This window comes from Drosophila sechellia, chromosome 2L (genome assembly GCF_004382195.2).
Source record: "Drosophila sechellia strain sech25 chromosome 2L, ASM438219v1, whole genome shotgun sequence".
Taxonomy (NCBI): Eukaryota; Metazoa; Arthropoda; class Insecta; order Diptera; family Drosophilidae; genus Drosophila; species Drosophila sechellia.
The window spans coordinates 17,564,480-17,587,108 of record NC_045949.1 but is presented as its reverse complement, the minus strand read 5'-3'; the positions used below and the strand labels follow the sequence as shown (position 1 = coordinate 17,587,108).

The window sequence follows — 22,629 nt, the reverse complement described above, 5'->3', positions numbered from 1 at the left end:
AGTTGCCAGTTGCCAGAATAGGCCTTGGAAAAATGCAACTGCCAGCTGGTTTAACCCTTTGCCATGGCAGATCCCTCTCAACCACGCCCGTGCCATACCGCTCCCTGCGACAGCAACAAAGTCTGGAAAAGCGTGGAAAATCTAAAATATTTATGCGGCCCGGCTGGCGGCATCCATCTTCCTACAGTCGCTTCCTGCTTGTTGTTCATCAAAAAGTTCCAGTGGGCAAGGGGCGCGGAGGAGTAGCGGGGGAAAAGTCAGACGAACTCAATGAAAAATTGAAAAACTATTAAATTTGTAAATATAAGCAAATAAGAAGTTTCATCTGACTAGCTGGAATTGTAAGTAAGGCAAGTCAGAAGTAGGCTATCTCGACGACTAGATACCCAAGGATGATGGTGATAGCAACTGTTTCGAGATGATACAGTGGCTCCACCTAGCGGAGGCTATATTAATTGCTCAATATTAAGAAATAATTGTTGGCATGTATCTATGGAAAATGGAACAATATATTTAGGCATGTGACAGATGTTATCAGAACGTGTGCTTGTTAACTAACCACCTCTTTTAAAAAATCTAGTATAGCCAGTTACCGTTTGTTTAATAGGTAAAATAACTATAGTACGGTACACTCCAAAAAAGATTTACGAACTTTAATAGCTAAAAACTGCTTTTAAAGAATTAATTACAAGTGAATATGAAAGTATTTTGGAACAAAAGTTCTAGCTGGCTTAGCTCTAAAATTCATCAAAATTAAAATGCTAATATTTTTCGTTTTTTATTTATATTTTGGTACTGCATCCTGTTTATTTATTCTGGAAGCTCGTTCTTGGGACGCATAATTTTACGAACCAGGTAAGATGACAAATAACTTATATAAGTTTAATAAAATGGGGCTTTAAAGACAACCCAATATTTAATTAGTTCATATTAATTGACCAGTCAATTTCTCAGCTTAAGCGCATTAAAGATAATTGCAATTTGTATTATGTAAATTGGCGGCGCAAAAAGTAAAAGTGGAAAATAGGCCGAAGGCAAAGAAGAGCGAATAATTCGGTTTGAAAAAACAGTTAATAAATTTAAAAAAATTAAAATTTTATTTTTAATTTTAATTTTTTTCATAATTGTGATAATTGTTTTCCACTTGATCGAGCATAAATGCATTTACATCAGCATAAATGTACATCATTAAGTCGCCAATTTTCCCAATCTACTCATTCAATTCACACTTCTTTTGCTCGCAGCATATAAGAAAACTATTATTTGAAAATATCCTACTTATATGGCTTTAAAATTTATTGCATTTGAGTGTTGCCTATTGGCTTTGGTCATTGCTCCATAATTGGTTTAAATGATTTCGTAAAATTTTAATGTAAATTGAAAATCTAATGCACACTCCTATTATAGTTTAAAAATAGATGCACTGCGAATCTTTTTTTACCAGTTGAATCCATTTGAGCCTGAATAAATTTGATATCTCACAAGCCATTTGATTTGCCAAGAATATGCAGAACAGACCGTGAAGTTCGTTCCCCCGTCACAGTCATTTAGAATTGTACCCAAAATTGGGTCGGCTTTTGAGTATCTGAAGCGTTTGGCAGCGAAGAGGGCTGGGCAATTGAAACGGCCTACCGACCTGGCCTACACCCATACACGTGCAACTGGGAGGGTGGCTCACACGGATAGGAAACCGCACGGTCCCTACACGGTAATTATCTAACAAGATTACGCAAAATGTTCCTACCCGGCGATGGAAACGGAAACAACGACAGCCGTTGCACCGGCAGGACTCGTGGTGGGAAAACGGGGGAAAATGGGGTGGGGGTGTTGAGTTGGGGCTGGGGAGAGTTGGGCGAGGCAAGAAGGCGAGGCAACAACGCCCGCTGACAGTGGACAGAATGCAAAATGTTGTTAAGTCGCTGGCAAAACGCTCCGATGCACAAGTGGACTGTTGGGTTGGTGGTTATGGCTGCAAGGGCGCAGCGTTCCAACAGAACCGGATTGCAGCAGGCGGAGGCGTTGGATTACGGCTCTTAATCCTGCGAATTTCTCGCTTTTGCAACTGGCTTAAAGAGAAAGTGTGTCAGTCTCAGGTGTCCTTGCATCTGCTGACGAATGCCGCTCCCAGTCGGTCGGATCAGCCACAGATGCTGAAATCATTTGCAATCCCCATCATGAGTTGAATGTTTGGCACGCATCACCCAGGGGAAGTTGAATTGGAACTGAACTAATTGCGTCTGAATTAATACACAGGTGATACAAAGCCAATTAAATGGGAATTTCCTAACTGGTTTTGACAGAAAACGATAATTCTAGATTTTCAAAAGTCATTTCAAAGGGTAACAAAAGAGATTAAAGTTGATTTTTAATTGTGACTCTCAACCATGAGTTTAAAACCATGTTTTTTCTCTCGCCATACTTAATCTACATATTTTTAATTTTGTTTCTCATCGAAGTAAATATTTCATGTGGGTCCTGTGTGACTTTTAAAAGTTTAAAAACACTTTCCTTGTTGCCGGCTGAATTTTTTGTTCAATCCAATTTTTATGCACTCCAGATGCACGTTGAGTTCACAGACTGCCGTCGATATTTTTTGTATATTGTTGAGGGATTTTATTTGTTTATTTGCTTTTTGCCCAACCGAGGTCTGTATCTGTGGGTGTTTTTCTGGGTGCGGAAAACGCGCATCAAATGCAAATTTGTCGCATCCGTTGTTTGCCCTTTTTATTCATTTTGGCTGCTGTGCTCCACTGTTCTCCATTTGTTTGCCATGTGTCTGCGTCTGGGGATAATCTCATCTTTACTTGGAGCAAGTGCACCTGCACACGAACGGATTACTCGCAAGTACTTGCGTGTATTTGGAATATGTATATTACTACCCCAAAGTCAAACAAGTGCAAATGCGAGTTGTAAACAAGGCACTGCAAATATATATTTCATTGCTAGCAGTGACTTAAAATGGGGAAGTCCTTGTGTTTCCGTTTCTTACATAATATTCCAGTGCAGATAGAAAAGTACTTCTCCTTACATAATAATTAAATACTGTGAGTTATTTCTAATAAATTCTTATTCCCACTCGAAGTATCATCCATTCGAGCCAATTGGCGGCCCACAGAAGTTGGCCAATATTGACACGATCAGCGTTGGATTCCCCACATTGGTTTGTCGGGCTGCTGATTTGGTGTTTGGTAGCGAATTTCCAAATGTTTTTGTGTTATATTTCTGCGGCAGCGATTTGCGGTGGCCGTGCAAATGTTTTGTTATCTAACGCTGCTTTTAATTGATTTTCCATGTGCGGTCTGTAGTTTTCTAATGGCTGTAATGAACTCCAATTAATTTCGGCCACTGCCACTGTGAGGCACCGCCACAAAAAACATTAGCGGAAAAATTGAATTAAATTCAGTTTTGAGTACGGTATGAATATGAATTTGCGCTTTGGTAATTCGATATTTTGAAAACTCACTTTAATAAAACGTTATTTTGCTCTAGATTGATTGAAGTGTAATGAATTTTTACACAACCGATTGGGATTAATTTTTGCTTTTACGCATGCTTTTTGCAGCTTAAGCCAGTACAGTAAATGCAGGTAATTCCGCTTATAAACTCCCTTCTGCCCTTTCAGATGCCCCCAGTATTCATGTGCTGCCAAAGGAGGGGAAACTAAATCAAGGTAATCTTGACAAAACCGCTTGAGAAGAAACCAAGTCAAGGCCAAAAGCTTTTCAAGTGGTGCGAAGCATCAGCGAGGGCAAACCACATCAAAATCAAGTCAAAACCTAGACAAACACACTTGTTAGCTTATCATGTTACCCATGTTAAGCGTATTAATGGCAGAGAAGACGGCGACAACGATGACAACAACGACAATAAAAGGGCGTCAGCCAGGCAAACAAACAAGCAAACAAACATCGAGGATGAAGTAAAATATTAATAGCCAGCTACTAAAATAGCACGAGCCTGAATCCAACACAAAGAATCAGCATGGGGGCCACCAAGGAGCCAACGAGTTTTGAGGTCTCCCGAAACCGGAGGACAGTGGGTGGCTGGGCTGCTGGTGGTTAAGCCACTTGGTAAGTCCTGGCTCAGACAGAACTTGGTGAGCAGCCAACCATGATGCCATCGCCCACATGCCTGTTTGTGGAACTCTGGCTTAACCTCAGAATTGTGTGCGGATGGCTGTTAATGTTTCATCTGGGCTGAAACCAGACTGCGTAATTATTACTATAATTTATGCGGAAATAGTTTGTTTCGAAATTGAGAAGTACATCTGTATGTACCCGCGAACTCCTGGGAAGGCCAACTTTGTTTGTCAAAATAATCTTAAATGATAATGATATTAAAGTTAAGTAGAAAACTAAAAAAGTAGAAGTGGTTTCTCAAATTTCATATAGTCGAATTATTCGAAGTTTGTGTAAAAATCACGTTTTGATTTGCAACCCGTGAGCTTTGTTTATTTAACTTTTTCCAACTGGCATGGTACGTGGCTCTTTCTAAACATTTTCCATAACTTTTTCAACCATGTTGTTATCGCACGCTCCTTTGTTTGCGATTTTAAGTATGCATGGGTATAAATTGCCATTCATTGACAACACAAGCGTTAAGCCAGGGGGCGTGGCCATTTGTCATGTTAAACGTTAAACACAAAAACCAAACAACGGGCCAGACTATGCCATATATTGACATATTGCCGGGCTTTAGTTTCCTGTTTTTGATACGACGGACTGACTGGCCACCAAGCGACCGCGCCATAAAAATAATCAACATAAATTGTGAAGAGCCAAACACTGATGGGGGAAACAACAATAACAATAAAAATAATAAAGCAAAACAATGCCAGAATATTTATGGCCACTGCGAGAGAAGAAGAGGTCCTGCGAGCGAGAAAAAAAGAAAAGATTGTTATGTGCCCAAATGACTGTGAAAAAAAGCTCCCCTCTGTCTAAATACACTTTTGACTGCGTCTGGCGGCGTAAGCAAATCAACCAACCAGCACTGGGCCAAATGGTGCACTGGGAATAGGCATCAGCAAATATGGCTCACACAGATACAATGGGCTCACACAGTTACAGATACAGATACAAATACCCGCCCACCACACAAGCATCGCAATGCATCGTTAGCCCTAATGCTTGGTTACCAACAACAGTTTGGGCCCGATCTCCACGCCATGTGGTTCACCATAAATTTTCCACATTTTCGTTGCGATATTTATTTATAGAGCAGTTATCTTGGGACAGCTAAATAATTGTGCTGAGTTCTAATGATGAAAATATTCAATTTTAATGTTTTGTGCGCATAAATCCGTTCAGCTTTGCATGTCTTTCATTGTCATTGAGAGTGCTCTGATGAACTGCAGAATGAATTAGTTATAACTATATAATATTTTGCATAATTAGGCACTAAGACATTATTTATTTATTTTGAATGGGTACAGGGCAAGTACCATATATCGATTAAAGAACAGCTTTAAATGGATATTATTTTCGTTTATAATTGATTCTCTTTGAATTCAAGTGATCTGTGAAAACAATGAATTAATTCCAGACAAATTTAATCATATTCAAATATTTGCCTAAGCTTGTTTGACCTGAATCGAGATTCAGCGAAGGTCCTGTTCTACTGGATCCTTATCTGCTGAGCTGTTAAACATGCAAAGTCACTTTGTTGAGATTGTGTGTGTGCGTGGGAGTGTGCTTATATGTGCAAACAAATTAAGGCAAAAGCCAAATATACGGAATATGCAAATGTTGCCGCTCTTAATGTTTGTTGCCACTTCAGCAATGGGATGGGGAATTTTTTCTTGCGGTTTTTATTTTGATTTCAGTTACATTTTTTATTTTGTTGTTCGCTGGTTGGCAACCTAAAAGTTTCTCTATGTAAATAAGAAATTTATTTTTATGTATGCGCGAGCCTAAAGTTGTAAAATTGTTTGTTGCCGCTGCCATTCGCTCGGCTTTTCCCGCTTTTCTCGAGCTCCTTCATCTTTTGTGGGCCGGTGCTTTATGGCCGGGTTTCTTAATTTAGTAGTTGGCTCTGAAGACGTAACTGTACATTTGGGAGTTGGCCCTCTGTTCTCTTGTTGCAATATCTTATGATTGCCGGCTGGATAATGTCTATAATTCCACTGCTCTTCTCAGCTGCTTAAGCTTTGCAGTTTAATTTACATTTTTATGTTGCCTGATTTGAGTGGCATAAGTGAGTTGTTGGAAACGCTGGCAATGAAAGCGTTGTGCAAAGTGACTGTCAAGATGATGTGCAAAGAGCCTCTTTGAAATATTATGGCGTTCTTATGATTTTGGGTCGATATAGAACACAATTCAGACCGTTTTTAATGAATGCAATACGCTTTATCGTAAAAACTGTAATTATGTTATCATGAATTATTGCTTTTCGCTTTTCAGCCAGCGCTTGGAGATATTCCGTTTCGTAATAACAATGTACAAAGTTAAGCACAAAAATATAAATAGCAATTTAATATCATCCTCCATTATGCATTAACATGCATTTCATGCCTAACCCACATATGCCGGAAACGATAAAATTTTGTTGCCTACTTTTTGGGGCAACTTGCACGCAAATTTTCGCCCGTCGATGCAAACAGGAAACGACGAAAAAAATAATAATTTACAGGAAATCAATATGTAAACGGGCGAAACATACTGAAAAGCACAATCAGGGGTAAAGGAGAGACAATTGGCACTTCATCACTTAAGCACCTGAAAGGCATTTTTCACTTTCAATTTCGGCGCAATGCCCCATAAAATCAAGAAAAACGCTGATAGCACGCACACAAGTGCCACCCGACCAATACATGGACAGGGTCTGTCAATCGAGCAGCTGCTGTGCAATTTACACGCACGGCATCCAAATTGACAACCGGCTGACAAGAACAACACAGCAACAGAAACAAATTCAAATACGCGGGCAACTGAGGAGACAGCCAGCGAGAATTGTCAAGCGTTGTACGTGTGCACTTTGGTCGCAATCATAAAAAACAATTGAAATGTAAAATATAACATTTGTTTTCCCTTTTTTTTCATACGCTCTGTGAGGCGGGCTATATGACAGCCAATATAAGAACTGTTTCGAAAGCTTTTGCCATTGCCAGATATATAAAATGAAGCCCCAAGAAAAATAGAATTTTGTAGTATGCATAAACTAACAAAATATTTGCAGAAAACAGTATTGATAAAAAAAAAACCAAGCTTTTATACTATTTATGTGTTAAGAGAATTTGGAGAAGAAGCTCAATTCTATTGTTTTATCCATTTTAATTAGTTTTGCTTGTTAAATATTAAAAGTGAGAGTGAGACATTTATGCTTTTTAAGAGAAACCCCCTATTCGTATTACATTCCATACAAAGCTTGGTCCATAGCAACTCCAAATCACCTGGCACCAAAAGATTCCGTGGCGTTGTTGTAGCTATCGATGCTTTCAGGAATCGCGCGTTGATTGCGTATACGACGAGTCAGCCAAATGCACACACAGCAATTTCTGTTGTAAATTGTTCACATTTCTCACACAGGTTCAAACAAAAACAACGACGAGGGAGCACAGAAGCAGGAGCGGAAAATATAAAAGTATAAAGGCAGGCCAAAATCGTCTTCGTCATATTTTCAGCCCAAGGCTGGCAAACAAATTTCGGTCACAGCCCTTTGTCTACACCTCCTGTACTTTTTGCCATCTCCGCCCCCGACTTCTTCCGTTTCTTTCTTTTTTGGCCGCCTGAAGGGTTTGAGTGAAAAGGAAGTTGCGGCGACATGTTGTCAATAAATTGACAGCAATTGAAGGTTTATAAAACACTTTTTGGCCTTTTCCTTACGAGACGTTGGGTGAGTGTGTAACAAATATTTGACGAAAAAAAAACAGAGCCAAAAGCAATAAATTGTACGGTTAAAGCGATTTCGTGCACCTTTTTTCGCTTTCGAGTAATTGGAAATTTATTGAGTTTTTCCCAACCAACTTTAAAGTCTCTTTAAAAATTTTTTGGGGACGCCGAACTTCCTTTTCCCCTACTTCTGGCGACCAAATCCAATTTTCCAAGAATTAGCCTCTTGCTTGAAATTAGAGTTTGATGCTTGGCGTAAATCAAAGAGAAGCCAGCTTCGCTTCAACCAAAAAATCTCCCCCTGGTGCCACACACTCACGTTGTAATAAGTTTCCCTCGAAATTAACATGTCACCGCCGAGAGACATTTGTGGTCACAGAATGGCTGTTTAACAGTGGTCAGAGTGGGACCCATGTGGATTCTATGTTTGAGTTTTTAGCTTACAAAGCTGAGTTTCGAAAAGTATTTGTGCCCGCCCCTTCTGTTGGCCCACAGAAATGTTATCCATTCGAAAACGTTTCTCCTTCCGAATTTAAAAGATTTCCCCTTTTCTGTGCAGCGGCAACATGTGGCCCATCAGCATTTTGATTGACATTATGGTAGTTTTACAGTCATCACTTGAACTTGGTAAACTTTGCGAATATTTGATTTTAATTTGAAGTGCTCCATGTGGGTACTTTGTTGCAAGTAGTGGTTATAAGTTGAAGCTAGGAAGAGTTACACACTGTGTATGGCTTATTGCAAGAGGGCAAGTCCTTTATAGGCAGGCTGATGAAAAATTAAAAAGTAATAACAATCTTAAATTGTGTTAATGAAGAGCAGTCACCTATTTTACTGCTTGGGTAGAACAAAAGTTAATTGATGGAAATTCCTCATTAAGTAATTGAACATACATAGAACCTGGTAATTGGCAATTAATGTTGCATGTGTGCAGAAAATAATTTTTTCGATCACTAATTGGCAGACAAACAATAGCAAAAATGGCAAATAATATGAAAAAAAAAAACTTGAGAGCGTGGAGTCAATTTGGATGATTAATTAAACACATAAATGACTCTGCAAATTTGCCTTTTCAGTTTTAATCCATAATGAATGGAATTCAAGAGCGAGAGTGTTGTACACACATGAAATTTTGATATGTGTGGTGGGTTTGGGGAAACCATACAAAGCGATCAATGTCCTGAATATAACATGAGGCACGAGGTTGTTTTGAGGCTTTCGGGCTACGAAATTGGATTCGAAACCTAAGTGGCTGCCTGCTGGTTTGCCTCCGCCTCTGCCAAATCGATGCGAATCAGAGCCACTTCAAATTACACCTGTCCCAGACTTTCGGCTAATCCGCAGGCCAGACAAACAGACACACCTAACATGGCGAATTATTGGCAAGTCGAGCAAATACAACGGTTTCTTGCCTATGGACAGTAATCTAAGCAATTGTGTTGCTCTATTTGCATGCCACACTCACACGCATTCACCTGCCGAGTATCTATATATGCGCAGGTTGTTTGTTATATTTGCTAAACGCTTGCTACAAGTACAGACACACAGCGGGAGTCAAGGGGCAGTTACAGATGGTAGAGTTTCAGGAGAGGTCCCCACCCGCCGCAAGTCATTTACATAAATATCATTTGGGAGACCTGGAAGAGAAAAGGTTGTTTAAATTCCAAAATGCGAATTCGGCGATATATTTGATAGATTTTACTATTGTGGGGGATCTATTTTCAAGGGTTTTCACCTGTTATCTGGACTTGAATGCAATCTTAATCTGCTAGGTTAGACTTTATCCGTTTAAAAAAGATAGGAATAATTTGTTAAATAATATTATTATTTAAATAACCAATAAATACATTTTTTTTACATACATATTTGTGATTTATTAGAAAAACCATTATCTACGGAACTAAAAGGAAAACAATGAATCATTTGTGTGCGGATGTGAATGCCAGTAGAATATAGAGAACAGTTTTTGTTTAATTTTTTGTGCTGAAATAAAAAAAAAAAATAATTGTATTTGTTATAGGCTGTAGTATGATTTATATGATTCTGTTTTTGGGTCATTTGTAAAAAGTATAAGCTTAACAGGTATATATATTGTGAATAGACCTCCTGGAACAACCTTTATTATTCTTAAAGCTTGTGATGCCCAAGTTTTGGCTAGTGGAAATTGCCAAAACTCCGTTCCCCCTGCGTTTTACACTTTCTCTCTCCAGGAATTTAGGACAGGACACGGTGGAGCTTTTGGTCCTTTCCGTTGTCGCCCAGTGGTTTTGTTTGGTTTGTTGTTTAGTTGTCTCTGGCTGCAGCTCCTGTTTGTCATTTGTTTGCAGATTTTAGTGTAGATTCTGTGGCTTCTTTGGCGCTGGCTTAGTTTATTTATTGTTCCCACACCAGGTCTCGGGAGGTCGAAAGGAAAATATGTCAAGGTGTGCCGCAGGAGAACCGAGCTCCTTTTGCCACCCTCACCACCCTGCAATTCAAGCCCGAACTTTCTATCATCCCCATTAAGCTTGAGTAATGTTTGCAACGGCATTGCGGCTGGTGTTGGCTCAATTTTTTGGAGACATTGTAAATAATGAAGACTTTAAGCTGGGTGAAATTAGTGCTGTATTGCTCTTTGTGTGGCCCCCTGTTTGTCCGTCGAAATTAACTAAACGAGGGCGTGGTGTCAGCAAGAGAAAACTCGGTCTAATGAGCGTGGTAAAACACATGTCAGCAAAACAAAGCCGCTTTGTTTATGGCTTATTAATGCAGAATATATTTGACTTGATTATTTTTGCATAATTACAAAGAAAAAGTGTCGGCTTCTTCTGGCTGATTATAATTACGCATTTGCTCCATGAATATTTATAACAAACTTGTTGAGTCCGAAAAGACAAAGAAATGCGTGTGGTAAATTGGTATCGAATTTTTAAACTGATAGCTTTATTTTAATTTTTTAAACACGTGTCCGTTCCCTTCAAATCAGGGAAAATTAAATACTTTGGAATATTTTTTGAGGTTCAAATCAGGGAAATTTATATATTTTGGAAGAATTTTTGATGTAATACCCTTTTTCCATCAAGGAGGACGTAATCCTCTGTTACACTTTTCTTGCATTTACATTTTAAATGAACATTGCTTTCCCCCAAAGAAGTATTTTTGTTACATGGCTTAATTTTATTTTCCCTCAAATAAGCAGCAAAACTATATATTAAGTTTATTTACCAGCTACTCTTAGAGTTAAAGGGTATACCAAAATCGTTAAAAGAATATGTAACACCTCTGTATGATATAGCTCCAGAGGTTTTACATATAGAAACAAATATATACAGATTGTACTTTTTTTCAGTGTCTACAGATATGGCAAAAAATTCTGCTAAATTATCCCACGTACTCCCACTAGCCAAATAACAGGGATCTGATAGTCGAGGAAATCGACTGTATAGTTTCCTCTTGTTATACTTTATTTTGTTGATATTTATTTTGATTGTACGTAGTCTCGCTGCTTTTGTTGCGGCTGCCCATCAACCCCTTTTACTGCTTCGTATTTAATTTTGTTTATGCACAACTCGAACACATATTTGAGATTTCTTTGGCTTGGAGAGCAGTTCCCCCATATCTGGCACTATTCAGCCGGCAGTCCTGGCTGTTGTCCTGTCATTGTCCTGGCTGCTAGAGAGCTTTTCCCTCCAGCACTACTACTACAACAAATGCCTGTCGTTGTCGCTTTCCCATGTCGACGTTTATTTATGCAAATTTAATTTCCATACTAAACGCTCTTTGTGTGTAAGCGGGGTGAATGCGAGTGTGTGTCTGCTCGAAAAATGCACTTCGCCTTGCCCATTTTGGCCTGATTTTACTTACTCTTGTTGGGTGCGAAAAGCTGCAGCTTCAGCTCCTGTGGGTGGCGAAGTATTTTTCCGTTATTGCTTTTTATCAGCCTTGATAAGTGAGAGGGCTGTCGCTATTTCCCCACTAGTCCGCCACTCCGAGAAATTTTATTACACTGCGGCGCTAAAATTGTTTGCTTGCTAATAGAAAATGATTTTTTTACGCCCAGCCACGCTCTTCATTTGCATGCCTTGGGCCAAGGGAGCAATGTCCTTAATTAAGTGGCAGCACGACGCGCAGGAAGGAGCAGGATTCTGGCAGGAGTCGCAGGCAGGAGTAAGCGGCTTGTCATATGTGCTTGTTCGGTTGAGTGCCTCAGCCATCAGAAAGTTAATTTAAAATTTTCAGCATAAACCTCCCAGTAAGTTTTCCATTTTCTATAGTTTTTCGTTTTTTTTCTGTTTTTTTTTTTCGGTTATGCCAGGACCTTGTCAGAAATCGGTTTTATGTAAATGCCGGTCCGTGGCAGATAAAATTTTTTTTGTATTTACTCTTCCTGGTAGGTTGAGTTATTGGCAAGCGCATAGGGGTGTTTTGGCATTGAAGCTCATTTCGGGATAATTCCACTCACCCACATACGTACATATTGACCATGGGAAAAAAGTGTCCTTTGCTTTGGATTTCCTCTTATCCTATGTGCATTTTTTATGGACCACCAAAATGATTCTATTCGTGTGTGGTTATGACTTCATTATACGTACCATTTTTTGGCCTCCGTTTTATTCACTCGTTATTGTGATCTCTAAGGAATTTTTAGTCAGGCTGGTTTTCTTTGTATGAAAACAAAATTATTGAAAACATTTTAAATTCACTTTGTGTTCATCTGTGGTCAAATTGAATTCGCAGATATAGTAAGGTCGTTTTGCATCAACTCCCGCTGCAGAAAATAATTAATGAATTAATCAAATAGTTTAACAAATACTTTACTCAACATTTTGAAAATGTGCTTATAAATACGTTGTTTCGTCCGAAGTTTTTTCTTGTGGACTTAAACATATGCATTCCAGTGACAAAATGTATGAAATAATTTAAAAGCCCAGCTTTATACAAAAAATTGTTCTCAGCAAGAATTAATTTAATATTCCATCAAAAATGTCTCTCATTTAATTGATTATATTACGGGGACAGCACTCAAAAGGGCTGAATCACATTGAACTTTCGACCAGCTCTTGACCTCCCAGGTCGGACTGGGCCAAAACACATGTAGATCCAGGGCCCAGACGACAGACAGCCAAGGTCTGACTCTCGCAGCATGTGGCCTGCTTTACGGGGCATAGGGGATACAAATTTTTTGGCTACTGCCGAATTGCTGGCTGAATGGCTTTGCAGGGAACTAAAGGACTGCGTGTAGCATTCGTGGAATTGGGTAAATAAGAATCGCAGGGACGTCAAGTGGCGGTGTGAGCTTTTGGCTGGCGGGCAACTTGAAAGTTATCAACGCGCCACTTTTCGGCGCTTGAATTAATTTTGCTGTTTTTTTTTATTTTTTGGGGCATCTAGAGAGAGTGAGGTGTCGGAGCGGATGTCCTGCCATAACGCAAAGCAAACCGGAAGAGCCAGCAGCCGCTGCTGTTTGTCGTTGAAAGGAGCTCGGCTAAAAGGATTCCGCCGCAATTTGTTTGATGTTTGCTACGTGTTTTCAAATATGTTCCGCATCTTCAGCTACCCTCCCGTCCTCGTTGGTTGGCGACATTCGGTGCCGGCCAATTGCAGCAGCAACGAATGCTGTAAAATATTTCATAGAAAATTCCTCAAATTTTCCCAGGCAGACTTCTTTTTATGCGACTGCGGAGGATGCTATAAGAAATGAGCATCCCATGGCGTCTGAACATTTGTTTTTGTGTGCTGATGTTTGTCTAATAATAAACTGCTTCCCCTTGCAATAAAATATGTGTTTTCTTTTCGTTTCCGTTTGCCACTGTCAATAAGAGGAATATGTGCGAATTCAAATAAATAAACGGAAAAATGTTTGATATATCAGCTTATACGAAATGTTTAAATTTTTCCAAGCTTTACGATTGAAAAAGTTTTACTAAGCCCTTGGGTAAATTAGCACAAAATCCCGCCATGCCAGTTAATTTATTACAAATGTATCAAACCAAACCACGCGTTGGTGTAGAGAAATTACAACCAAACCCATAACCGAAAAAGCTAGCAAAGTATAATGCTTCCGGTTCGCACTTGCGGCAAATAAATGGTGTGAAATTTACATAAAAAAAAAGTAAATGCAAATGTAAAAAAGGCACACACGCAGGAAGCGGAAATGAAGTTTATGGCTGCCCGTCTCTGTATCGGTGTAAATGTGAGGGGTGTCGGCAGGAAGTAGTAAAATCCCTAATAGAAATGAGGCGTGGCAGGGCAAGGAAAACCGCACAAAACTAATTTCCCCAAGGCGCGCTGCAAGAAAAACAAGCATCTCAAATGGGAGTAACACGCCCCGGAGCAGCAAAAAAAACACCAACAGCTCATTGAAGCAGACAAGATTAGCGAGGTTTTCCGGATTTTTGCGCATTGGGAGATCTAATGGGGCGTGTTTCTATATAGGCGATATATGAATGGTTTTCCCTCATTTACTTCTCTTCAGGCCTTCATGCTTCTCAGATGTTTGAAAAAACTCAACTGTAGAGATCAACTACAAAACTGATCCGGAATATTATTATTACTATTGAATATTATTTCACTTTCTCTGTGCAACTTTAATTGAGTAAATTGAAATTATAAAAATCTTTTTAATTGTATACCATATTGAATAGTCCATAAACAAATATTATATTATTTTTAAATATAATTATTTTTGGTCAGTCCATTTAGAACTCAATCTATTTAATGTAGTTGTTGAACCAAATTGCTTTAATTCAGCCACTGAAAATTTGTTAGCCTTTATATGAGTATGAGGCTCAATTTTTAGTTTGCTACAATATATATAAAATACAAGTTAAATCCAACTCTCCCTGGTGCTTTTTAAGCCGCAAGAACTTTTTGCAATTGTTACATGTTCTCCAACGAGTGTTTATTTTCGCCCCTCGCCACTTTTTCACGCCTCAAAAAGTGCGACAAAGTATAAAAAATGTGGCAGTCGCACAAAGGATACAGTTCGGGTGCACAACATGTGTGCCGTGTGTACAACTGGAACCGTACAAATATATATATATATATATCAATTAGCAACAATCCATCACCGACTTTTCTATCGCTCCTGCCTTTTTATTTCGTAACCCCGCTCTTTGCGCTGCCTTCTCCTTACTTAAGTGTTATTAAAGCCGACGACTGACGACTGTTTGCCTCTTAGGCATAATTGTTGCTTTACTTAGCCCGCCCACTTGGGCCTCCCACACCCACAACCCACCACCCACGGTACCCGCACTCACAGGCCTTAACACCCGTCACCCTCGGAAGCTGCACCTTTTACGCTTTTGCCTGTAGTTTATTTCATTTGTCTGCCACTCGGCAGCATTTTCACTTATTTCTTTGACTTACATTTGCTTTTCCTTATTTTCCCTCAATTTTTTGTTTCGCATTTATGACTTTTGCCTTTTAGTGGCCTCTTAAGATGCCCAAAGTGTTCGGCAGCCCACGATGCGTATGAGTAATGAGGAGGAATGCCGCACGATATTACTCATCCGCCCGTTATTCTCCTGTCGCTAATAATAAACACCTCTGGGGTCCTATCAAATATGTGCATTAAATGAAGAGCGGAAGTATGTACTCGGATTGCTTGACAAATGAGTGGAACTTAGTGGTCCAAAAAGTTTTTACCACCTAATTAATGTGATTCCAGGTGATTACATCTCTGGCGCAATAAGCATGGGAAAATGTGCCAATTAAGCTGCTGAAAATACATTTCAATTATGGCTTTCAATAGGCCATCTTATATATGTACATACGTGCAATCGGCTGTTTGTTTTGGGATACATATCGTGCTAATGCCAGTCACGTCATCTACATGTCGGGGGCTTATCAAGGTCCCAGGCTGTTGGCCAGGGACTTAAGTCTGCTGGGCCCGTACTTTGAATATTTGTGGGTTCTCCCCCGCCTCATAGTCGAATAATGTTGCCACTGCAAATTAATTTCTCAAGAGCTCAAGAGCACATGTGACGAGAAGGCAAACACGAATATTCCCTTTTCTAAACACTAGCTACGCAAACAATATCGTGTATATTTACTTGTACATATTTTGTAAATGCGACCGGCAGAGAGTCTCAGGCATTACGTCGTCGCTTGTTAAATCTGTTCAATCTGGGCGTGCGATGACATGTGTTTGCGTCTAGTCCTTGGTCCTTGTTCTTGTTTTTGCAGCAGGCCGACAGCTTAGTTATGGCTGAAATTTGCATTATATTAAAAACTCACAAGATAATTCTGGCTGTTGGTGTGGAAGCGCTGGTTCACCTCAACCGAAGTAAATCTCCTTTAGCTAATTATCAGCACCAAACATATCGAATCCTTTCTGTTTTTGTTCAATGACATGCTTTAATCATTTTTAAAAAGAGGAAAGAAGAAATTATACTAAACATTCTTTTGCTGCGTCTTTTTGCACTTTCAGTACTTTCAAATGCAAGTCAAGTAGTGAGAAATAATGTTAATATTGCAAACCAAATTAATTTTTCAATCATTTTCCCAATTTGTCTAAATGAAAATAAAGCAGCTTATAAGGAGAAAGCAAAAATGAGGAATATTCTTCAATACTTTCTATTTCTCGATTTCTGGGGATCCAAAATACGCATCGAAGCGTTTATTTATTTCATTTTCCATTGAGCACTTACGTATTGCCAGCAATTTTTCTGCATCAAATGAAATTGAAGTTCCGCTGCCCTGGGTCCTGCCAAAGTCCTTGCCACGCCCACCGATCAAGGCTATCAATATCCTGGCGTAAAAGCGGAAGAAAAGCGAGTGCGATTCGAGGCGAGGCAATCAACAAAAAATACATTTACCCCGGCATTTGCCCACCATTTTCCCTGCCGTTTTCCCTCATGAAATTTCTCATGCTTCATTGCAGAAGCATAAGGGGGAAAATTTCCGGGGGGAGCAGTCAAAACATTTGTTCATTTCCGTTTCACGACAATATTCATATTAGCGGCAAATTTCTGTGCCTTCAATTGGAGATTTTCGCTCAATAAACATGCCTGGGCATTGGTCCATGATGATTGCTCTGCCCTCAATTTTCCCTGGCTTTTTGTTTGTTTTAATTTCGGGGCTGGGAGGCGGGAAATGAATTTGAAATCCAAACATTACCATTCATACACGTTATTATTTATTAGGCATTTGTGCTGATGTTTTTATATTTATAGCATTGGGACGAGATTTATTTTTATTGCCAAGTTATTACGCATATCGGTATGATAATAAATATTCCAGCCCAGAGAAAAGGCAACAGCAAAATGCTGGCGATGCTCAAGTGAAAGCTGTATTGAAGCGTGCCATTTCCACAGGATTCAAGTATACTAGATTAAATTTAATGCATATATTTTGCTTACACTTTGGCAATTTTACCATTTCCTTTCCTTTCTTTTCATTTTATTTCATTTTTTGGGGTAAGCCCCTTGAATTAGTCAGGGTAATTTTGTTGCCAATTCGAGAGCTCTTCCCAAAGGCAGTCCTAGAGTCTGTTGTTCATCTGTATATATTTATATCCCAGTCTATATAAGTATTCCTGTATACTCATGCATTTCAAAGAGTTATTGCAGCTCTGTGCATCTTGGTTGGCTTTTGGGTGTCATCGAACTTGGAGAGTGTTTTCGCATTTGCGAGGTAAATGTTCCATAAATTTAAAGGACATAAAATTCCATGCTGTCGTCTGGTTGTCGCTTGTGGCATTAGCTGGATGAAACATTTGCACCACAAAAATTATGGCAGTTTAAATAGACGTGCTGAGTTTACACTTTTAATAAATTAAAATTTCAAAGGCCACCTATGACATCAGCAACGACTTAAGCACTCAACTTGGCAATAATAAGGCTGTATTTGAACTACAAATTTATTTGTATTAATGCTCGAGAAGATTCTTGTAAATGACATGTATATTAATACTAAACTATTGTGAGGTGTTTGTTTATTTATATTTGATTTCTTTAGCTGATCAACCCAGTAAACTTTAATTACTAAATGTTTCGCTCTACGATTTTGGTTAACAAATATGGTTGCTTATCGACCGTTTTGTCAGTAGTGCACTATGTTTTAATTAACTTGTGACCAAATACGAGACGACTACACTGATTGTCTTCCATACATAATGTAATTAATCAACGACAAAAGCCCCGATTGACGTAACCAATTCACTTGATTTCTCATTTCGTGCCGCAGAAAGTGCATTTGCGGGCTTCAGTAAGCCTGGAACCCAGTTTCCGGATCCAGATGCCTCGGAACCAAGAGGCCAACTAAATTTCAATTAGGTTTAAATGTAAGCACAGTAAATTGCGCAAGTGTCCACGTGGGCAATCTATTTGCATTAGTCTGCGAATGAGAATGTACGGTATTAATGCGTAATTATGCTAACAAGTCAAAGGCCCGATCTCTGACCCCGAGCCCTGATTCCAGTGCGGCTAAATCTGTTTAATTATAAAAGATTAACCAGCCGGTGTCTGACAGCCAAATTCGCAGTTGCTCACCATGGGTATTTAATTGAAATGCCTCACACAAAGTCAATCAAAATCCAAAAACAATACTGTTGCCGGCCGGAAGTTTGTTTTCGGCAACTAATCCCGATGATTCACGAAAATGCGCGTGAAAGTGTTGGAATCCTCAGAATGTCCTGTTCTCGCACAAAATTTCACTGCCCATCACCATTCCGCAGCACTTATGTATGTGTGTGTATACACACTCGCACACCTACAGTGCTCAAGGCACATAATTCATTGTGGCCCTGCTGTTGTTGTCTGGTGTGTGTCAATATTGGCGAAGGGAAATGGAAAGCGTTCGCAGTGTATATATTTGTAATAGCGAGGAGTGCGTGAGCGGAAGCTGACAATCCTCATAAAGGATAATCAGGATCAAGTCTTTACAATTTAAGCGGGTTAATGCAGCATTAATATCCTATCATCCAAACATTTGAATTCTTAGAAATAATAATTGAATTTGTATTATTTAAATTAAATTTTATATTAAAAAACCATAATAATGCGATTTAGACACTCTTACTCTTACGGATTGCCATTCTCCTCTATTTTTTAGCCTGGGTCCATCGCTATTTCGTAATGGTGACAGCCTGTGCCGCACCATCTTGTTGCGTGAGTGTCGACTGGGCGCGATATGCGTGCGGAATTCAATAAAAATTCTAATGGTTTTCTGATGATAATCTCATGACTGTGAAAATCAAACAGCCAAGCGTTTCCCGGGCAATATTTGCACTTTGGTCTGCGATTGGGTTTGGTTTGGTTTCGGTTTAGGTTTCGGTTTCCTGTCGCCTCGCTCGACTCGTATATTCCTAAATATTTGCCACGCTCCACGCTGTCAACTTGGTAGCTTCGATTGAATTCCTTTATCCGCCGTACCGTTTTGGGCTCCAGCTCCACTTCATGCTTCGTTAACTGGGAATTCCTGCCAGTCGTGGTGGCATACGTTTCAGTCTGTCTCCTTTTGTTCGGGCGCACACCTTTTTTCCGTGCCGAAGCCCACATATTTGTTAATACCTATAGCCCCGCCTGCCAGGGCTGCATAAGATTGGATTTAATCCTATTTGCCGCATTTGCTGCTTGGTTAGTTTTTTTATTTCGCTAGCAGCCGTCTAGCGCACCCTTCCATGCCATTGATTCAGCAGTTGCACTTTGACATTCTGATTGGCATTGACTTTGCTTTCCTTTCCTTTGTTTTAAGCTTCGATTTATCTTCACCCCTCGTTTGCATGGGGAAATTAAAAATAATATACACAGCTTAAGCTTAAAGTTGATTTGGGGCTTACGTTGCGTTTGAGCAACTATTTTTGTGTTTTCGTCTGTCTGTATTTTTAATCTAGCCGAATAGCCGCCGGTTGCAGACGTCTAGATGGATCTGAATAAAATTCAGACAATATTACAAATTTAATGAAAGACAAACACATGCTGACTTTTTTGTTTACGTTGCTAGTAACATTAAATGCAATTATCAGGCGCTATTTAAATTTCAACGTGATTCCTGAGCTCCTGTGTATATTTTTGCGTTCGATTTTATTATTCTTAGTCTACCCATTGGCAAACTGTTCACATCTTGATATTTCTATTTGCATCTTGCAGCTTTGTCAAACGGCTCAAAACATTTTCTTCATTTTGCAGAGCATCCGCTGGCACAGTTTTCCTTTGAGCACAGTTGCCCCGATATCCGGAAAACTTTCACTGGAGTCCTTGCCAATCGCATGTCCCGTCTGCGGTTGAAAGCAGCCGTTGGCGTTGGCGATAAGTCCACATAAAAGTCATTAAACTTGTACTCGCCACTTTTTTTTTTGGGTGTGGCCGTGAAAGCGCAGGCTAAAGTCAACTTTTATTCACATGGTCGCCGTAAATTCGATTCAATTTCTTGGCACTAAACGCGCCAGATTGTCTGTGTGTGAGTTCATTTCCGGTTCCGGAGTTTGCGTGCAAATGGCTCAACAAATTAGCGACAAAACTTTACGGACGCCACAACACAGGGCAATTAAAAATACAAGTAAAACGGCAGCAGCAATAATTACAACATACTTTTGTGGCCCCTTCTCCACTTCAGCGGTGGGTCAGACAGCAATACTGCCGCATCAGTAGAGTAATAACAGTTTGGTTCCCGAATCGTGGAAGAGCTGGAGTCGCTCTTCATATTCAATTAAACTTTATGCAGCTTTTAATTTTAATTAGGGCCAATTAAGAGGAAATTCCTGCTGCTTGCCGTTTTCTTTCCATTCAGTTTTATCCCTATTTATCTCCTATTTTAACCGAAAATGTGCACACGCACACACAAAACAAATTGTCCTGTGTTTTCCTGTTGGCTCTTGGCATCTTAAGCGGTGTTCTTTTAACGTATAATTGCTGTGCGAAACTACACATTTTTCACAGAGTTTTCCTCCTCACTCTCGGTTGCGGTGAGACCAAAACCGAGCGAAAAAACAGACAAAAGTAGTTTCGGTAGCTTAGCAAAGCGACAAAGGCGTAATACATCTAAAAAAAAAATGGTCGACAAAATTAACAAGTGGGGTTAAAAACGAATTTAAAATGCTCTACATGCTTTGCAATAATATTAGATTTTATATATTTAATCACATTACTTAATCATTAACTAAAAACAGATAAAAATGTCATATCTTTGTACTTTTCTATCGGCCTAAAATGATGAATGGTTATTCTTAAAGTTTAATTATTTGTATCATTTGTGCCCCAAACATTAGGAATATCAAAGCGATTAATCTATTTTATCGGATTATCAGGATCATTCATCTGTGGCATAGTCCTTTCGGCCTTGCATCATCGAGCTGCTGGGGGCCAGGACTCGAATTCACATTTTGTCATGCGTTTGCGTGAGTGTGCGTCTGTGTTTGTCTATATTTTATGTGTGCGGTGTGTTTTGCCTGCGAGTGCACAAAGTTAAATGGTTTTTTCATATACTATCAAAGAGCCTCTGTCTCTTTCGCCTACTCTACGTCCCTCTCTCTCTGTTTTGCCGCTTGTGTGTGTGCCTGCCAAACGGCATTTGGTTTTCAGTTTTTGCCAGCGGGCACAGATAACTAAATACGAATGAGTCCAAATGCGAAAATAAATTAAGTATTTAATAAACTGATGAGCTCGATTTTTTCCATTGCTTGTTATAAAAATACAGGTTTTATAAATAATGAACTTTTCACGGATGTGTGATTAAATACAGGGCGCAATTTCATGGATTTTATTTGACATATAATTCTTGTATGTATACAAGAATTAGTAGACGTCCACTCTTTATTTTAGAAGTTTAATTTTAAATTATATAGGAATTAAAGGAATTTGTGGGACTTTTCTTTAAATAATATTCGCTTCACTCTTTCAACAGAATCGAGTGAACAGCTAAAGTATACATTGAGTATACGACGCGTTGGTCCAGGTCAAAGAGCCCCTGGTGAAGAGTTCATCACGAACTTTCGCCGCGACCGCCTCATTGTGATGCATTCGTTTCCTGCCAAATCAACTGTCAAATAGTGAACGGTACTTTTGATTATCAGCCATTTTGCATACCACCCACCCGCTCAGCCACCTTTCGATTTTCCCCACGGGGAAATGCGTGTGCCGTGTGTTTGTGCGCGTACCTTGGTTTGCCTTGGTACATTTAAATTTCCATTTGAAATTGGCAGCAGTTGGGCGGGGTGAAAAGAGGTTACGGAGGAACAGACAGCTGTTACAATATTATTGACTCATATCGCATGCACGGCACAAGCTCACGACGAGCTCTCCAGGATACCGGATACACTGTCATACCAAAGTTGATTATACGCCAAATTTCTTCCAAATCAACTATATAATATATAGATATGAAATATAATTTCAGAAATATGCAGGAAACAATTAAAGATATGTATATGTGACTAGAAAAATCAGATGTTAATGAATACTCCTGGTATTTTTTATAAAACAAAAGCATGAGTTCGAATAAAATACAGAACCGCTATAATATTGGGACTAAAATAAGTAATTTAATTTTTAAATAAAATCGGCATATATATCCCGCATAAACGTTTAAGCCACGGCGAGCAAGCTGTTCCCTACCTTGGCTTCTGATTTGCCATCGACCCGAAACTTGAGGGTTGAGTTTTGGGTGCGGCGAACTTGGCATAAAATTAAGTGCTCCATTTTAATTGAATTGATGTCGGTCGAGGAGCCAAGAACGTGTTCCAGCCTTCTGTGGAAGGTAGCTTTTGACAATCTTGTGTCAATAAATGGCCGGGTGCTTCAGCCGCATATGCTGCCAATTCTGGGATTCTGAATACCTTTTGACTTTGCTTTTTATGCTCTCCAGTCTCAGACTGTTTTAT

The 22,629-nt window shown here is 39.4% G+C and overlaps 2 long non-coding RNA genes across 2 annotated transcripts; one reads left to right on the top strand and one right to left on the bottom strand.

Moving 5' to 3' along the window:
• The first annotated feature begins 721 nt into the window (after positions 1-721).
• On the top strand, positions 722-4,318 carry LOC116803637. Its single transcript, XR_004363706.1, has 3 exons — positions 722-855; positions 1,408-1,708; positions 3,623-4,318. It is a non-coding gene; the product is annotated as an uncharacterized LOC116803637 (long non-coding RNA).
• Positions 4,319-9,673: 5,355 nt separating this feature from the next.
• LOC116803606 lies at positions 9,674-16,006 on the bottom strand. The gene is made up of 3 exons (XR_004363681.1): positions 15,863-16,006; positions 11,673-12,576; positions 9,674-9,812 (listed from the first exon to the last, which is right to left on the bottom strand). It is a non-coding gene; the product is annotated as an uncharacterized LOC116803606 (long non-coding RNA).
• Positions 16,007-22,629: the final 6,623 nt, after the last annotated feature.